The sequence below is a fragment of the Pelophylax lessonae genome (genome assembly GCF_965119305.1).
Source record: "Pelophylax lessonae genome assembly, chromosome: 3".
Taxonomy (NCBI): Eukaryota; Metazoa; Chordata; class Amphibia; order Anura; family Ranidae; genus Pelophylax; species Pelophylax lessonae.
The window spans coordinates 30,730,261-30,749,566 of record NC_138770.1 but is presented as its reverse complement, the minus strand read 5'-3'; the positions used below and the strand labels follow the sequence as shown (position 1 = coordinate 30,749,566).

Genomic DNA, 19,306 nt, shown 5'->3' with positions numbered 1-19,306 from the left:
GAGACCTCCAATGCTTTCACCTAGCCTCTTGGAACAAGAGACTGGACTCCATAGACGAAAAAATTACTTTATCCCTACAAGTAATCAGTCACCATCACATCAAACAAACAGAATGGGAACTGAACCCCACAATTTTCCAATGCCTGGTCCAAAAATCTGGTCAACCGGAGGTGGACATGTTTTCCACTCAGCAGAACCGAAAAATAGAACAGTTCTTTTCTCTGACAAAACAGAAGGATATGCTGGGCTTGGATGCCCTAGCACAACCTTGGCCCTTCAGGCTAGCCTATGCCTTTCCCCCAAAGAATCTAATACCAAGAGTTCTGCAGAAACTCAGCGGATGGCCGCAACCGCGCCTCATCCTAGTCACACCTGGGTGGACAAAAAGAACGTGGTTTGCAACCCTGGTGTCCCTGTCAGTGACAGCACCTTGGAAACTACCAGAAATTCCAGACCTGTTACTACAAGGACCTCTGACTCACCCCAGACTGAAGTTTTTTCAATTAGCAGCCTGGGTAGTGAACGCCAAATATTAAAAGAAAAAGGATGCTCAGACAAAGTCATTGAGACCCTCCTTTCAAGTAGAAAGCCAGTAACTAGAAAAATTTATTCCAAAATCTGGAAGACATTTTGTACTTGGCAGAGTCAGAAGAAGGATTCCTCTGCCTCAACCCCAAGGATCCTGTTTTTTTTACAGGATGGGGTAGATAAGGGGGTGGCGGTGAACACCCTTAAAGTACAAATAGCGGCACTTTCTGTTTTTTTAGACAAAAGGTTAGCCCAAGAACCTTTAATTAGGAGATTTCTGTTACCCTTCTCCGGGCTATCTCCAATTAACAGAACTAATGTTCCAGCCTGGAACTTAACGCTAGTACTAGAGACATTATCTAGTGAAGCATTTGAACCTTTGAACAAAATTAGTTTAAACATTTTGTCTATTAAGTTAACTTTTCTGTTAGCAATCACCACAGCCAGGAGAGTGGGAGATTTGCAAAGCTTATCCATAAAAGAACCCTTTATGAGAATTCTCCAAGACAGGGTGATTCTTAAACCAGATCCGCTGTACCTACCCAAGGTAGTGTCATCTTTTCATAGGAATCAAGAGATGGTTCTCCCATCATTCTGTGAGAAACCTAAATGTGCAAAAGAACAAAAATTCCATTGCTGAGATGTAAGAAGATGTCTTCTAGCATATCTAGAAAGAACCAAGGGCTTTAGAAGATCTAGCTACCTGTTGGTTCTTCATTCTGGACCAAGGAAGGGTTTACAAGCATCAAAACCCTCAATTTCTAGGTGGATTAAACAAGCCATTAGTTTGTCATATAAGGTGTCAGGTACCCCCACACCAACAAGTCTAAAGGCACATTCCACAAGGGGCATGGCAACTTCCTGGGCCGAAAAAGCCGGAGCATCCTGGGAACAGATCCGCCATGCTGCCACCTGGTCCAGTCAAGATACCTTCCTAAAGCACTATCGTGTGGAAGTACTGTCGAAACAAGACCTTGCCTTTTCCAGAAAGGTTTTACAGGCAGTGGTCCCGCCCTAAGGTAGGCCAGTATGGATTCCTTTATCATCCTCTCAAATGTAGGCCGTCCTGGAAGGATGAAAGGAGAAAACTTACCGTTAGTGTACCGGTAACGGCCTTTCTCTTAATCCTTCCAGGACAGCCGGCCTACTTCTCGCCCAAGCTGGTGGTGAGTCTAAAGAATATGTATATATATATGTATATTTGTGTAGCTGTTTGAATAACTATATTCCTTAAGGTTCGGTTGGAAACTACTTTCCTATTACTGAAGCTAAGGATGGGTGGGACCCTTTTAAACAGCTGCAAATTAGTTGTGTTTCCTGTGAGGCGAAGCCACAATCTCTCAAATGTAGGCCATCCTGGAAGGATTAAGAGAAAGGCCGTTATCGGTACACTAACGGTAAGTTTTTTACATTTTGGCGTGGGCCCGGTATAGACGGGGGGGGGGGAGGGGGGGACCCCACGTCATTTTTTTTAAACATTTTTCTATTGCCGGGCAATGACGGCATTCTTTTTTTTCCTTTCATCTGTCAGTAGGGAAGCCCGCTAACACCTGACGAGTCATTGGTTGGTAAGGATGTGGGCGGCCAGCTTCCCAGCCCCCTGCTTAACAACCAGCTATTTCTTCACACAGAATTCGAATCAGTTGATCGTTTTTTGACCAATAGGAATTCCCATTGTTCTGAAAAGTTGAAATTCGTTAGAAGATTAATAAACCAAACAGATTTTACCAAATACGAAAAGAAATTTAATGAAAACTAAACAAAAGTAAACGAATTCCGAAACCAAACTAAATGAATACCATAACGAAACAAGATTAGTGACATAACAAATCTATCCGAAATAAAACAAATGTTTCCATTCTGCACATGTCTCCTAAGCGTGCCCAGCCCAGATATAGCAGTTGTGTTACTGCCTCTGGGATCCGGGCCGCCCTGCAGATGCATCGATTGCCCTGTGGAAGAGGTCCGGGAAACGTGAGTATGTTTGGCTTGAGGTCAGCAGAAGGGAGCAGACGCCATGCGGGCTGCTAGGGAGTAACCAAAAGGAAAACATATGGAGAGGACTCTGCTCTCTGGGTGATCGATGTGCATTGCAGCGTCTTATCAAAGTTTGGTGCAGTCGCCTACCTTTGTCTTCTTTTCTGTCCTGAGGAGAGAACTGTTTGTTGAAGCAAGGTTTGCTTTCTGCGTATCGGTACCCCCGCAGGAGCCGCTTGGATATTGGTTTGTCCGGGCCTCCCGCTGATTACTCCACAGTCAGATACAGGGTATTTTCACACAGCCAGGTGCACACGCTCTCTTCCTCTCGTCTCCAATGACCAGTCTAGGGGATGTGTTTTTATGTTTTATTTGGAGAACTTGGATAGGAGAAGAAAAACCAGAACTATCCTGAGAGTCCCAACATCCTATCTGTTCAGAGAAATGGGAACCTACAGATGTTCACAAGGAACCACTGTCATATGTGTGGACTTTAAGGGCACAGCATGAGACAGATAACAACTACATGGATTTATCCTAAAATAACATTTATTCATTTATCTAAAACCAGATGTCAATAAAATGAGGAAACTGGCCCCAAACTGAGCTCAGCTCGTACACAGGAGATCAATGTCTCCTACTAATTTCACTCATGTACATCATACATATATAAGGATAAGTTGGTATATATCATAAGGTTCGTGTAGGTATAGATATTTCCTCTGTTCACTTAGATGTAACATTTAGTGACGGCCATGTACTTTATTACTGAATATATCTTATTACTATTATAACAATCTCCTTACTATATGGATTTTTTTGTGTCAGCTTTTTTTGTATACATGTCTGCATCATATTTGTTACTGATGTCAACATTTGTATCAATTACTGTATGTATAATAACTGACTACGTTCAGATTCTATTTTTGTATATCTTAGTTGGTGACCTGCCTCATTTAAAGTCCCACAACCTCTGTTTTCTGTTTGCATTAACCAATAGGGATGGAGGCACGTCACTGTGTTTGCTTCGGATCATTTTCCTCTATCTTTGTCTGTTCACTTTGTCTTTGTCTGTTCACTGGTCAACGCATTTCACACAAGGCTTCTTCAGGACTATGAAGATGTACAGACAGTTTTCTCTTGAAATTAACAGACTCAATATTAGTGTTTCATAAACATAGAACATAATCTGTATTTATATACATCATAATAAATACAAACATGACTTACTAGCACACGGCCATCCTTCGAACCCCCAACAAATTAACCCGACCTGGGGCAGACACAGGGGGGAAAAATCAGACCAAAATGTGTTGTGTATATAGGTATCTGTCCTGATGATGCTAGGTACAAGATAAAATGTACAGTATCTCACAAAAGTAAGTACACCCTCTCATTTTTGTAAATCATTTATTCTATCTTTTCATGTGACAACACTGAAGAAATTATACTTTGCTACAATGTAAAGTGTACAGCTTGTATAACAGTGTAAATTTGCTGTCCCCTCAAAATAACTCAACACACAGCCATTAATGTCTAAACCGCTGGCAACAAAAGTGAGTACACCCCAAAGTGACAATGTCCAAATTGGGCCCAATTAGCCATTTTCCCTCCCCGGTGTCATGTGACTCGTTAGTGTTACAAGGTCTCAGGTGTGAATGGGGAGCAGGTGTGTTAAATTTGGTGTTATTGCTCTCACTCTCTCATACTGGTCACTGGAAGTTCGACATGGCACCTCATGGCAAAGAACTCTCTGAGGATCTGAAAAAAAGAATTGTTGCTCTACAAAAAGATGGCCTAGGCTATAAGAAGATTGCCAAGACATTGAAACTGAGCTGCAGCACGGTGGCCAAGACCATACAGTGGTTTAACAGGAGAGGTTCCACTCAGAACAGGCCTCGCCATGATCGACCAAAGAAGTTGAGTGCACATGCCCAGCATCATATGCAGTGGTTGTCTTTGGGAAATAAACATATGAGTTCTGCCAGCATTTCTGCAGAGGTTGAAGGGGTGGGGGGGGGGTCAGCCTGTCAGTGCTCAGACCATACGCCACACACTGCATCAAATTGATCTGCATGGCTTTCATCCCAGAAGGAAGCCACTTCTAAAGATGATGCACAAGAAAGCCCACAAACAGTTTGCTGAAGACAAGCAGACTAAGGACATGAATTACTGGAACCGTCTCCTGTGCTCTGATGAGACCAAGATAAATTTATTTGGTTCAGATGGTGTGAAGCGTGTGTGGTGGCAACCAGGTGAGGAGTACAAAGACAAGTGTGTCTTGCCTACAGTCAAGCATGGTGGTGGGAGTGTCATGGTCTGGGGCTGCATGAGTGCTGCCAGCACTGGGGAGGTACAGTTCATTGAGGGAACCATGAATGCCAACATGTACTGTGACATACTGAAGCAGAGCATGATCCCCTCCCTTCAGAGACTGGTCTGCAGGATAGTAGTATTTATACAAGATAACGACCCCAAACACACCTCCAAGACGACCACTGCCTTGCTAAAGAAGCTGAGGGTAAACGTGATGGACTGGCCAAGCACGTCTCCATACCTAAACCCTATTGAGCATCTGTGGGGCATCCTCAAATGGAAGGTGGAGGAGCGCAAGGTCTTTAAAATCCACCAGCTCTGTGATGTCATGGAGGAGGGGAAGAGGACTCCACTGACAACCTGTGAACGTCTGGAGAACTCCATGCCCAAGAGGGTTAAGGCAGTACTGCAAAATAATGGTGGCCACACACAATATTGACACCCTGGGCCTAATTTGAACATTTTAACTTAGGGGTGTACTAACTTTTGTTGCCAGCGGTTTAGACATTAATGGCTGTGTGTTGAGTTATTTTGAGGGGACAGTAAATTTACACTGTTATACAAGCTGTACACTCACTACTTTACATTGTAGCAAAGTGTCATTTCTTCAGTGTTGTCACATGAAAAGATAGAATAAAATATTTACAAAAATGTGAGGGGTGTACTTACTTTTGTGAGATACTGTATATAAATATATATATATATATATATACTGTATATGCACACATATACAGTATACACATATATAATCTTTTGCCTTTTAGCTCTATTTTGAACTGCTACTTTGAACTGAACGAGTTGCTCTACAAGGCGATCGTTTACGTACACATCGCTTTTGCAGCACTTTTCAGGTGCTTTTGAGGCGCTTCCCATTCATTTCAATAGAGAGGGGCGTTTTTGAGGTGCTTTTTTTTAGCACTCCAAACATGCTCCAAAGATGCTGCTTGCAGGATTTTTTTTCACTGCCCCACCAGCACCCCCCCTCCCCCCAGGGTGAAAGCATTCATTGATTTTAATGGGAATGAGAAAGAAAGAGAAAAGGAAGTAAGTCCGTCCGAGGATTTACCGCCAGCCGTTCCCGGAGTCAGCACCTTGTGTTTGGAACCTGCAGATAGGGGAGCCAAGGAGACCATATTATATAGAAGAGGGGTTGTTTGTCTCGGAAGACACAAACCTTTCTTTCATTTAGCATTATCCATGTGAGCTTACACTTCGTTAGGACAATGTCTATATCTGGGCTTTTCCAGGCGGTCCCAATAGCAATTTTGGCCACCAAGAACATGAAATATATTAAGGAAGAGAGGAAAGATCGCTGGTGCCGCACATCCATATGGTGGTATGAGAGAGACAACCTCAGCCTGAGCTCCCACCAGGACACGCCCCCAACACATTTTACTCCGCCCCCAGAGCTTAGTCATGGGGAAGAACATGAAGTATATTAAGGTCCATGTGTGTCCCGGGACATTTTCGACTGGTTTATTCAGTAGGGTAAAATATGAAATAGTTATGTAACCAGGTTGGTAGGTGACTGATAAGGATGGAGGGAGGGAAGGGAAAGGAATGAGACAAGGAGGGAGTAAAGCTGGATACACACTATCCAAGTTTTGTGGTTAGATTTCCTTCAGATTTACTTTTTCTATGTAGTGCAAGGGCCTACCAGATTGCATACAAATTAAAAGTGTTTAGGTTTGACCTCATATTATATGGTTTTGGTAAGTCTAAAGGAAAAAGTCTTCAGAAAATCTTATAGTGTGTATGGCCCATTAGTCTACCAAACACTGGATGTGGGGATTTGAATGTGCCTGTCTATTAATACCAAAGACCAAAAATGAATAAAAAAAAAGGATAATACATGTTTATTGATTATAACAAACAACAATATATATCAAATCATATAAATAATACAATATCTGTTTAAAGTACATCTTGTGGATCTACATGTTTCGCTCAACAGAGCTTCCTCGGGATCCAAGAGAATATTCTTATCAGATAAATCCATATAAAAATCACAATATCTAAAACAAACAATAATAACAAATCAATATACATAGTATATAAAAAGAAATGAAAAAAATGTTTTAAAATTATAAATAAAAATAAATAAATAAATTATTAGGAAAAGGAAAAAATAAAAAAGGGTGTGTGAGTCAGCAGACTAAATTGGGCCATCGGGGGGGGGGGGGGGGATTCAAAAAAATTGGAAGGCGGAGAGGAGGATCGCAAAGTAAAAGCCATTGAAATATGTCCTTACCCTTTTAGTAAAAAATCAAATCAAAAACACTGCTCCCTGCATCAGTGATGTATGATGATGTTTAGAAATCTGTATAGAGTACAGCTGAAAGATAAAGAACTAAAGACCGAAAAAGAGTAAGATCAACCATAGAAAGCAGTGACTGGTATGTGCAATATGAATACTGAGGACCCCAGAAAGGGGTATTAGAATTATATAAAGTGACACACAGAGTGAAGTGTAAATGTGACTCTATCAATACACAAAAATAAAATAGATGAGTGTGAGGGCCAACACAACCAAAGAGAGTGTGAATAAATAAGGAAAGGTGCAATGGGGTAAGTGAACAATGATATGACATTAATAAAGATGTGTACAAGACGAGTGAGAGATATGAAGGAGATCCACACTAAAATATCCATAATACCACAGAGAAAAAAAAATAAATCATTTTTTTTAAGTCCTGAAAGAGAGAGAAACAAAGGGGAATCAAAAAATGCCTAAGGGTTTGTTATTATTGTCTGTTTTAGATATTGTGATTTTATATGGATTTATCTGATAAGAATATACTCTTGGATCCTGAGGAAGCTCTGTTAAGTGAAACGTGTAGATCCACAAGATCTACTTTAAACAGATATTGTATTATTTATATGATTTGATATATATTGTTGTTTGTTATAATCAATAAACATGTATTATCCTTTTTTATCCATTTTTGGTCTTTGGTATTAATAGACAGGCACATTCAAATCCCCACATCCAGTGTTTGGTAGACTTAACCCCTCCTTGTCTCATTCCTTTCCCTTCCCTCCCTCCATCCTTATCAGTCGCCTACCAACCTGGTTACATAACTATTTCATAATTTATCCCAGGGGACGGTGCCATTTATTTACAGATAGACCCTTCCTCTCCACACAATCTACACATCAGTAGGGTAATACTTCCATCTTTGGTAATATTGAATGTCGTACCTGAAAAAATAAAAAGCTTAACCTCATCCAAAAGGGGTGCACTTTAGGACAAGTCCACCATATGTGTAGAAACGTCTCCATCTGGCCCCACCCCCTGAAGCAGGAGGCCAACGAGCCCAGGTGATGACACCAATTTCTATTATACTTAGCGCCATCAAATGGCCAAATGCACATTTTTAGTTTTAAATGAATGGTTGGTTTGACCACTTAAGCTCCGGAATTTTTTACCCCCTTCGTGACCAGAGCATTTTTTTGCCATTCACCACTGCACTACTTTAACTGGCAATTGCGCGGTCATGCAACACTACACAAATGACATTTATATCATTTTTTTCACACAAATAAAGCTTTTTTGTGGCCTTTGATAACTGGGTTTATTTTTTATTATATAAACAAAAAAATCAAACATTTTTGAAAAAAAAAACAATATTTCTATTATAAAATATATCCAATAAAAAAAAATATTCAAATGTCTGCATAAGTTTAGGTCCAACTGTATTCTGCTACATGATTTTTGGTAAAAAAAATCCCATGAAGTGTATATTAATTGGTTTGAGTGAAAGTTATAGTCTACAAACTATGGTGGAATTTACACAGCTTTGACATTAAAGTAATACTGGTAATGGTGATGATCAGCAACTTATAGTGCGACTGTAATAGTGTGGCAGACAATTTGGCGCTAGCTGACATTCACTGGGAGGGGCATTAACTGACACTGACATCAATAGTGACACCAATACATTGATCAGTCACTATACACTGTCACTGTACTAATGACACTGACTGGGAACTGACATCACCAGTGACACCAATACAGAGATCAGTGATGATACTATACACTGTCAATGTACTAATGACACTGACTGGGAACTGACACTGATACCACCAGTGACACCAATATAGAGATCAGTGATAATACTATACACTGTCACTGTACTAATGACACTGGCTGGGAACTGACACTGACATCACCAGTGACACCAATACAGAGATCAGTGATAATACTATACACTGTCATTGTACTAATGACACTGACTGGGAATGGGTTAACATCTAGGGGCAATAAAAGGGTTAACTGTGTGCCTAACAATGTGTAGTGTGTGTAATCTGCGCTGCTTTCACTAACCACCCTTGTTTATTTTCCTGATTTTCATAAAATTCATTGGACGAATGTGACAAACATTCATTCAGCTGATAAAAATTCTGGCTGTATTTTATTTAACACAGTGATTTCCTATGATCACCAGCTCCATCTAGTGGCCATATTACGGTATTTTTCCTGAAATACCTCCATCAGTAAAAATAGTGCAATAAAGCATTATGGCCAATAGATGGAGCCAATGATCATATGAAATAAAATATTGCCAAAACTTGTCACAGCTGGGCGAATGTTGGTCACACTCATTCAACTATTTTTGTATTTTTAAATAGACCTCTAAATGTTTCTGAAAGCTCACACCACAAAATGTACTCAGCCAATGAAAGGTGATGACTCTGTGACAGACCTAACCAGGACAGAGGCTTTTGGAAGGGACTGGGAGCGAGCCTCTTACCCACTGACTATGGGCCCTGGCATTTAGGAGAACACTACTCTTTGGAAGGTGTATGCCTAGGGGATCCGTGGAGTGGTCTTGTTTCTGATTCAAGTTTATGTCTCCCCAAAACACACAGACTCCGGGAACTGGAGGTTCCATATCCATATTTGGGGCCTCTATGCCTTAAACCAGCAATGACTGTAGATGTTATGTAATCAGCTCAAACCACTGGGGCCTCCTGCTATAATGTGTGGTATGGTAAGTAGATCTCTCCCATTGTTCCATTGTTTCTGTCTGTCTGCTAGTATTGTCCCCTCCACCTAGGCTGGTTTAAGTGACCAGTTAATTAGCTCATGTTAAGTATATCACTGTAAGTTATCAGTTGCTAGAGGGGGAGTAGCGTAGTTCATGTTGGCTGTTCCTTAGTTATGTTAATTATATTCTTGTTTACAGTTTGTATTGTTAGGGTAATATGATCAGGAGGGGATGTCCTCCTGTATGGTATGAAGTATGTGTCTGAGCTTCAATAAACAGTCATTCCTTTGGATTTTTACCTCACATCTTGTCTGTGTACGATGTTTGGGGTAAAAGGGGCTGGTATTAGCTCTCAGTCTGCTCAGAACGGTTTGGAGGGCAGGAAGCATGGTTTGGTGGAAGGAAGCACCTAGTCGGAGTTCCAAGCGGTTCTTTTTTCTACTGCCATCAATGGCCAACACGGGACAACACTTCATCCATGTCTTTGGTGATCTCTGATCTCCTTATGAAGTGTATCTTACATAATGAAGATCAGCCATGGAGTATATCTGAGGTGTATATCAGGGTGTGCTTCTTTCACACATGAGAGCTGTGATGTCCATCAACATTCATATAGAAGACTTCCCACACTCAAGGCACTAATACACCTCAAGGGTTGTGTGGGATCCCTGATGTACAGGAAGACAGGACTTCAGTGAGGAATCATTCCCTCACTCAGGACAAGAATACGGCTTCTTCCCCGTGTGAGTTCTCTGATGATTGCAAAGATCAGAATTCTGCAAAAAACATTTTACACACTCAGGACAGGAATATGGCTTTTCCCCCGTGTAAGATCTCTGATGTCTGGAAAGATTGGACTTATCTGAAAAACATTTCCTGCACTCAGGACAGGAATATGGCTTCTTTCCCGTGTGAGATCTCTGATGTGTGTTAAGATGGGGCTTCTGTGAAAAACATTTCCCACACTCAGGACAGGAATATGGCTTCTCCCCGTGTGAGATCTCTGATGTGTAATAAGGTTTTCTTTTCGTACAAAACCTTTCCCACACTCAGGACAGGAATACGGCTTCTCGCCTGTATGAGATCTCTGATGTGTAATAAGGTTTTCTTTTCGTACAAAACCTTTCCCACACTCAGGACAGGAATACAGCTTCTCCCCTGTATGAGACCTCTGATGTGTAACAAGGTTTGATTTTCGTACAAAACATTTCCCACAATCTGAACAGGAATATGGTTTCAGCCCCTTGTGCAGTTGCTTCTCCCCCGTGTGAGATCTCTGATGTGTGTTAAGATGGGGCTTCTGTGAAAAACATTTCCCACACTCAGGACAGGAATACGGCTTCTCCCCCGTGTGAGATCTCTGATGTGTAATAAGGTTTTCTTTTCGTACAAATCCTTTCCCACACTCAGGACAGGAATACGGCTTCTCCCCTGTATGAGACCTCTGATGTGTAACAAGGTTTGATTTTTGTACAAAACATTTCCCACATTCTGAACAGGAAAATGGTTTCAGCCCCTTGTGCAGTTGCTGATGTGTGTGAAGATGGGACTTGTGTGAAAAGCATTTCCCACACTCAGGACAGCAATATGGCTTCTCCCCCGTGTGACATCTCTGATGAATGACAAAATAACTTTTTGTTGGAAAACATTTCCCACACTCAGGACAGGAGTAAGTCTTTTCATCCATGTGAGATTTCTGATGTCTGGAAAGACTGGACATCTGTGAAAAACATTTCCCACACTCAGGACAGGAATACAGCTTTTCCCCTGTGTGAGATCTCTGATGTGTGATAAAATGGGACTTCCTTGACAAACATTTCCCACACTCATCACAGGAATATGGCTTTTCCCCTGTGTGCAATCTCCAATGTGGGTAAAGATTGGACCTGTCTGAAAAACATTTCCCACACTCAGGACAGGAATATGGCTTCTCACCTGTGCAAGATCTTTTGTGCACATCAAGATCGCATTTAAAATGGAAACTCTTCCCACACTCAGTACAGGAAAACCTCTTATCTGTTGGAAGGACGGCACTGTCCCTCACAGTCTGAGGTTCCTCAGGATAAGAGGAATACGATGGTCCAGCACCATCCCTCACAGGCTGAGGTTCTTCAGGATAAGAGGAATACGATGCTCCGGCACCGTCCCTCACGGTCTGAGGTTCCTCAGGATAAGAGGAATACAATGGTCTGGCACCATCCCTCACAGTCTGAGGTTCCTCAGGATAAGAGGAATATGATGGTCCGGCACTGTCCCTCACAGTCTGAGGTTCCTCAGAATAAGTGGAATACGATGGTCCGGCACCGTCCCTCACAGTCTGAGTTTCCTCAGGATAAGAGGAATACGATGGTCTGGCACCGTCCCTTACAGTCTGAGGTTCCTCAGGATAAGAGGAATACAATGGTCCGGCACTGTTCCTCACAGTCTGAGGTTCCTCAGGATAAGAGGAATACAATGGTCCCGCACTGTCCCTCACAGTCTGAGGTTGCTCAGGATAAGAGGAATATGATGGTCCGGCACTGTTCCTCACAGTCTGAGGTTCCTCAGGATAAGAGGAATACGATGGTCCGGCACTGTCCCTCACAGTCTGAGGTTGCTCAGGATAAGAGGAATACGATGGTCTGGCTCCGTCCCTTACAGTCTGAGGTTCCGCAGGATAAGAGGGATACAATGGTCCGGCACCATCCCCCACAGTCTGAGGATCCTCAGGATAAGAGGAATACGATGGTCCATCTATACTGTGTTGTGCCGGCTGGACATTTGAGGTAGTTGGGTTTTCTCCTGGACTATACTGTGTGATGTCCTCATCTTCTACTTTACAGTCTGGAGACAAAGTGAGACAATCCTCGGAGGGTTTCCTCATCTCCCGTCCATCTACTAAAATAGAAATAAAAAGATTATTACTAGACATCAGCAGATTGGTTCCCCTAAACCAGGACTCCGCCCACATCAGGCAGCTTTGTCTCTGAGGATCTTACAATTCCATCCTCAAGGTAACTAGTAAATGGGTCCTCTGATCTCCTACCAGTTCATTTCTTTATTCATGGACCTTAGTCAGAGAGTGAGGAAACAATGAGAACTGTCTTTTATAGGAGTGACAGTGATGAGGGGATTATAGGACGAGTGTCCCCTCCCCCTCTATCACTCATTGCCATCTTCCCAACACAAGAAGTCCTGCACTTCCTTATTTAGTCCATGATTTAGTCATATTTAGTCATGAATAACAGCGGGACTGAATCCCCCCCCCCCCCCCCCCACAGAGGTCAGAGAGTGAGGATAGGGGGAGAGCAACCAAGATGAAGTCTGGACTGATCCTGAAGACCACCATCATTATTGACTCCTCCCTCATTATCACTTTCTGTTTAAGGTTCCAAAGCCTGAGGATGTTATCACATTATTATCAATATGTAAATGTCTGTCCTCCAATCAAATCATCAGATATAAAATGTCCAGCTGGTAGAACAGTAGAACATGGGTGCAAAAGAAGTAAAGCCTATGTAATGTACAACTTATTATAAAGGATACAAACATCAGGACTATACAGTATCAGAATTATGTACAACACAGAGTATATAGTGCAGGGGTCAGAGTATGTAATGTACAGCATAGAGTATATAGTGCATGGGTCAGGAGTATGTAATGTACAACATCAAGTATATAGTACAGGGATCAGGAATATGTAATGTACAATATAAATTATGCAGTGTAAAGGTCAGGACTCATAATATTGGTATTCAGTAATCAGTAGAAGCTTAAATGTTTCCATGAGACAAGCTGCAGAGACATCAGAGCAAGTAAATCTGGGAAAATTGCCGTCAGAGATCTTGCTAGACCTGAGCACTCTGGACCAATCAGTGAGCAGTATGGGTGGAGGAATGTATTTAGTGTTAATGGCCCACCTGTTCTGATCTCTGTAGGAGTGTCCTCCTCTATAAATGTCCCTGTTATTCCATCCTCCTCCATCCTCTCTTCTTCTTCTGCTTTAACCTCAACTTTTATATCTATCAGATCTTCACCCTAAAGAAATTGAGAGAAAAATCATCTGTAAAATAATCCACACATCATCTCCACAAGTCCATGTTCTAGATACTCCATCCCACCAACCTTGTAACAGTGAGGGATGGTGTGACCTTCCTGTGTGGAATCCCGGGAATACAGAGGACGGGGACATCTCTCTGGTGGGTTCCTGGTATTTGGTGGCTCCATCATATCCTTGTGTCCTTCTGAAAACTCCTCCATCACTCCATACTCCTCATCCTCCTCTTTATACTCTTCTTTAACATCAATATTATCATCTCCAAGGTTTCCACTCTGAATATATAATAAAACATTCATTGTAATAAACATGCTGTGTATAAATTATAACTACTAATAATTGTCAATCATCTTCCTGAGTACACTGCCGGGGTATAAGATTAATACTTCTAAGATCGAGGATCTTTCTATCAACATTCCTCCCACAACTCTGGGCACCTTACAATCCGCTTACTCGTATCACTAGTGTACCTGTTCCCTCAAATACCTCGTTATTCATGTGACACCTTCTCCTCATTATACTAAGCTAACCTTCCTTCTTTATTTCAAGACATACATTTATCCCTGAAACAATGGGATGCTTACTGTATAATATCTCCTGGCTAGGCACGGTAAATGTCCTCAAAATGTGGTTCCTCCCCAAACTGCTGTACCTATTTGAGACTCTCCCGGTCCAAGTCCCTCTTTCTCAGCTGAAATTGCTGCAAAGTACCTTTGTTACATTTATATGGCACCATAAGTCCCATCGCATAGCACAATCCACTTTGCTTTGGCTGAGATCTAGGGGCGGTCTGGGAGCACCGACCTGTTAACCACTTCCCATCCGGGCCAATTCTGGCATTTCTCTCCTACATGTCAAAATCATCATTTCATTGCTAAAAAATTACTCAGAACCCCCAAACATTAAAAATATATATATTTTTTAAGCAAAGACCCTAGAGAATAAAATGGCGGTCACAGCAATTTTTCAAACACAATTTCTTTGGAGAAAATACACAAAATGAATTCTAATGCAAAAAAAAAAAAAACAGAATATAAAAGATGATGTTATGCCGAGCAATTAGATATCAAACATGTGTCATGCTTTAGAATTGCACACACTCGTGGAAAACTACGATACCTAAAAAATGCTATAAGTGGCGCTTTCTAAACAGGTAACCTGTAAACATTTTGAGTTACAGAGGAGGAGTAGTGCTAGAATTATTGCTCCCGCTCTAATGTTTGCAACAATGCCTCACATGTGTGGTCCGAACATTGTTTATATATGCGGGCGCAACCTACGTATGCGTTTGCTTTTGCGTGCGAGCACGGGGGACAGGAGTGCTTTAAAAACGTTATTATTAATTTTTTATTATTTGTACACCAACTCTTTAATTTTGTTTTGATCTCTTTTAGTCCTATTACAATAAATGTACACATCCCTTGTAATAGGAATAAGGCGTGACAGGTTATCTTTATGGAGAAATCTGGGGTCACATAGACCCCAGATGTCTCCTCTACCCAGGAAAGCATGAGATAAAAAAGTACATTGATCTCTGCTTTCCAGGATAAAAATCGGCAGTGCTTACATCTGCCAGCGCCAGAAGTGACGTCATGATGTTGCTTTCGGCCTCCAAGGAGCATAAAGATGGCCGGGGACCATCCAGTCTCTGATCAGCTCTATAGTAATCAGTCGCCGGATCCGTTTTCCAGCTCCCCGATCGCATGGGAGAGCCCCGGGAGAGGCATTGAAGGGCGGTGGAGGATGTCCCGCTGCATGTAAAAGCAATCAAGCATTTCATGAGCTTCTAGGATGGCTTTAACAAGATAGGGAATCGCTGGCTGAAAAGAAAGATATCTGGATGATGCCTGCAGCTGCACCCATCATCCAGATATCCCCACTTCAATCCAGGATGTCATATGACGGCCTTCTGGTGGGAAGTGGTTAAATTATTATTATGCCCCCCACCTCCAGACTTTTATGTCCTGGTCTGTCCATCGCCCACCCAGTCGCTGGTCTGAAATCGAATTTGGGCTCATCTTCCCCACTCACCCATGCCCTTTATTATGGTCAGCTGACTCCACCATGTCCTCTCCACTGAAACAATCCTCCTCCCCTATGCGATTTAGGTTGTCCACATGGAAAAAATGTTGCACACGGTATTTTCTTTCTTCACCATGTTCTCTCCTGCTTAACCTTTTATATAATCCTTCAATCCCAGACTCCCTGTCCTATGGAAGGATCCTGTCCTGGGCCGAAGCCAATAGATTTCAGTTACGTCATTTTAAACAAACATGTATAGCGAGCGCTGAGGGCACAGATCATAGATGGATTCATGGGAAGACCAGGACAAGCCTATGCAGCTGTCAAATACACTTTGTATAGTGCAAGATATAGGCATACACAAAACAAAAGACCACGCTAGGTGCCCCCAGTGGTCACTAGAAGGAGAATTATCTGCAGGACTGTGAAAACAGCAGCCAGGTCTATTAAGGGTAAGGGTCCACGTACACGGGACGCTGGAAATGGTCGTTTAGGAGCAGTTGGGCGTTTTTTTCAGAAGCCCCTGAACCCATCTACATTTTATCTTATCTGTCCATGTACACCAGGTCGTTTACAGTCATTTGCAGGCAGTTGCGTTCAGGGACTTTTTTTAGAACGCAATTATTTGCGTTCGAATGTGTGTTTCCCGGCGTTTCAAACGCACAAACGCGTGTCCGAACGCGTCTAAACGCGTCCTAACGCGTCTGAACGCGATGACCCGCGTTTAGCGTTCGCGTTTTTCCATTTTAAAGGGGAATAATTTTTTTGACCTCTAGGAACGCTTCTAAACGCAAACGCCTGCAAACGCCGCTAAACGCCCGCTAAACGCGGGTACAAACGCGACCGAACGGACGTTTTAAACGTCCTAAAAATTCCAGCATTCAAAGGGACTTTTAACAACGTCCCGTGTACATGGAGCCTAAAAGTCTCACAACAGTTTATTACCCACAATGTGGTGGATAAGAACAGTCAAGTTAATGAAAACGCCAACAATACCACTGCAAAAGGGCCCTAGGCATTAATCAAGGGTCATCCAGCACTGCGGTGAGGGCTGATAGAGGGGCGCCAATCCAAAAGCCCTGGGAAATACGATACTGCCACTCGGGGAAGCAGACGGAGCACAGCAGCGCGCTCGGGTGACATCACTGTTGGCTAGTGGGCGGGAGCAGGAAGAACCAGAGGAAGCCTCGGGGTCCCAGCATGGAATGCAAGCTTGTAAAGTTGCCGTGATGACGTGTTTCACGTGCATGCACTTTATCAAGTTATGGGGATATAGGCAACTGGAGTATTTAAGCAGTATGCGTCCCAATAGAGGGGCGGGGAGTGGGCGGAGCTATGCAGATCTGGATGCCACTTAACCCATCCATGCTTATGGCTGCCATTGAGTCAGTTGCCATCAAATATAAACTCTGCAGTATAATCACAAATGTACAAAATATCCTCATATCAATCAGAAAAAGAAAATAATAAAAAGGGGAATATTTCCACTATTGTGCATATTCTAAGAACTAACTAATATTATAATAATAATAAAAAATAATACATATTAAAATATTACTATTAATGTTAATATGTCTGTCAGCGACAACAATTATGACACACAAAGTGGTAAAAAGAAGTTAATGGGATATGAGGATTATTATTAGACAATATTATGGATCTCTAAGTCCTCATTCAAGCCATATGGTGATAAGGAACCAAACTTATAAATCCAGAAGGTCTCCTTCCTACATAAGAGAGAGAACCTTTCATTATCAGTAGGTGAACCCTTGTGGATGGTCCTAATTGCCATGACCTCCAGATAAGCCATGTGCTTGTGATGTGTCTGAAAAAAGTGGCGGGGAACAGGGACCTTTTGCAGAGGTATCTTTGGCTTTTTAATTAACTTGACTGTTCTTATCCACCACATTGTGGTCAATAATCCGGTGTGAGACTTTTCCTCTTAATAGACCTGGCTGCTGTTTTCACAGTCCTGCAGATAATTCTCCTTATAGTTGGGTCATTTTGTAGATTTGGTTACAAGAAAACTCAGACCCTTTGAGGAATTCCACACTAAGCTCCGTATTCCCAATAACCTCTTTACCTCTTATATTCAATGGAAGCATTTTTCTCCACCCTCTCCCATGGTGTAATATCTATATACCCTCTTCATGGTGTAATATCTATATACCCTCTTCATGGTGTAATATCTATATACCCTCTTCATGGTGTAATATCTATATACCCTCTTCATGGTATAATATCTATATACCCTCTTCATGGTGTAATATCTATATACCCTCTTCATGGTGTAATATCTATATACCCTCTTCATGGTGTAATATCTATATATACCCTCTTCATGGTGTAATATCTATATACCTTCTTCATGGTGTAATATCTGGTGTAATATCTATATACCCTCTTCATGGTATAATATCTATATACCCTCTTCATGGTGTAATATCTATATACCCTCTTCATGGTGTAATATCTATATACCCTCTTCGTGGTGTAATTCCTATATACCCTCTTCATGGTGTAATATCTATATACCCTCTTCATGGTGTAATATCTATATACCTTCTTCATGGTGTAATATCTATATACCCTCTTCATGGTGTAATATCTATATACCCTCTTCATTGCCTCCTTTGTGAAATACAATGGATGAAACTTCTTTATTTTTGGGAAATTCAATAAAAATAAAATTACAAAAAAGAATTCCCAGCACCGCTCACCTCTCCTGTCAGCAGCTCCATCATTTTCTTGGTGACTTCTAGAATCTTCTGCATGTTGTGTCTCTCAGGTTTTAGGGAGTCACATGGAGGCACTGTGATGGTCATATGATCACCTGACTTCAGAAGAGGAAATCTCTGTATTGAGGAACCAATAGGAATATCATGTTAGAATCCCAGAATCCTCCTCACCTCTCCGGTCAGGTCTGTGTTTTATTAATAGAGATAAGAGTGATGTCATGTGACCTCCCAGAATCCTCCTCACCTCTCCGGTCAGGTCTGTGTTTTATTAATAGAGATAAGAGTGATGTCATGTGACCTCCCAGAATCCTCCTCACCTCTCCGGTCAGGTCTGTATATTATTAATAGAGATAAGAGTGATGTCATGTGACCTCCCAGAATCCTCCTCACCTTTCCGGTGTAACGTTAAAAAACCATACCCCGTGGAGAAACCATACCGTCGTCACTTCCGGTCTGAAACAGCTGAGCAGCGCAGCAGTGCGCATGCTCAGAGCCCCGGATACGTGATTGAACATGAAAGAATTTGCCAAGTGCGCATGCTCAGTGGGCATGAAATTCTCACGGCACTTTGTCTAATGTTATACTTGCGGCGGGTACATTAAAACACTTCGGCTGCAACATAAATCATCTCCTCTGCTATCGCTGTAACTTCCCTCATCTCCGGTAATAAATATAAAAGCGACCGCGGGAGTATGAGA

At 42.0% G+C, this 19,306-nt stretch overlaps 3 protein-coding genes and 1 pseudogene across 4 annotated transcripts in view; 1 reads left to right on the top strand and 3 right to left on the bottom strand.

Annotated features, from left to right (window-relative positions):
- Positions 1-19,306, bottom strand: part of LOC309550684 (uncharacterized protein) — a 1,024,308-nt gene that overhangs the window by 241,966 nt on the left and 763,036 nt on the right. The window lies entirely within an intron of this gene.
- LOC309550736 (uncharacterized protein) overlaps positions 1-19,306 on the top strand; it is an 851,482-nt gene that overhangs the window by 386,032 nt on the left and 446,144 nt on the right. The gene's annotated exons all lie outside the window — the stretch shown is intronic.
- LOC309550715 (uncharacterized protein) overlaps positions 1-19,306 on the bottom strand; it is a 523,380-nt gene that overhangs the window by 75,968 nt on the left and 428,106 nt on the right. The window lies entirely within an intron of this gene.
- Positions 10,523-18,644, bottom strand: LOC309549883 (annotated as a pseudogene). Its single transcript has 3 exons — positions 18,591-18,644; positions 13,803-13,829; positions 10,523-11,805 (listed from the first exon to the last, which is right to left on the bottom strand). The product of its transcript is annotated as an uncharacterized misc_RNA (transcript).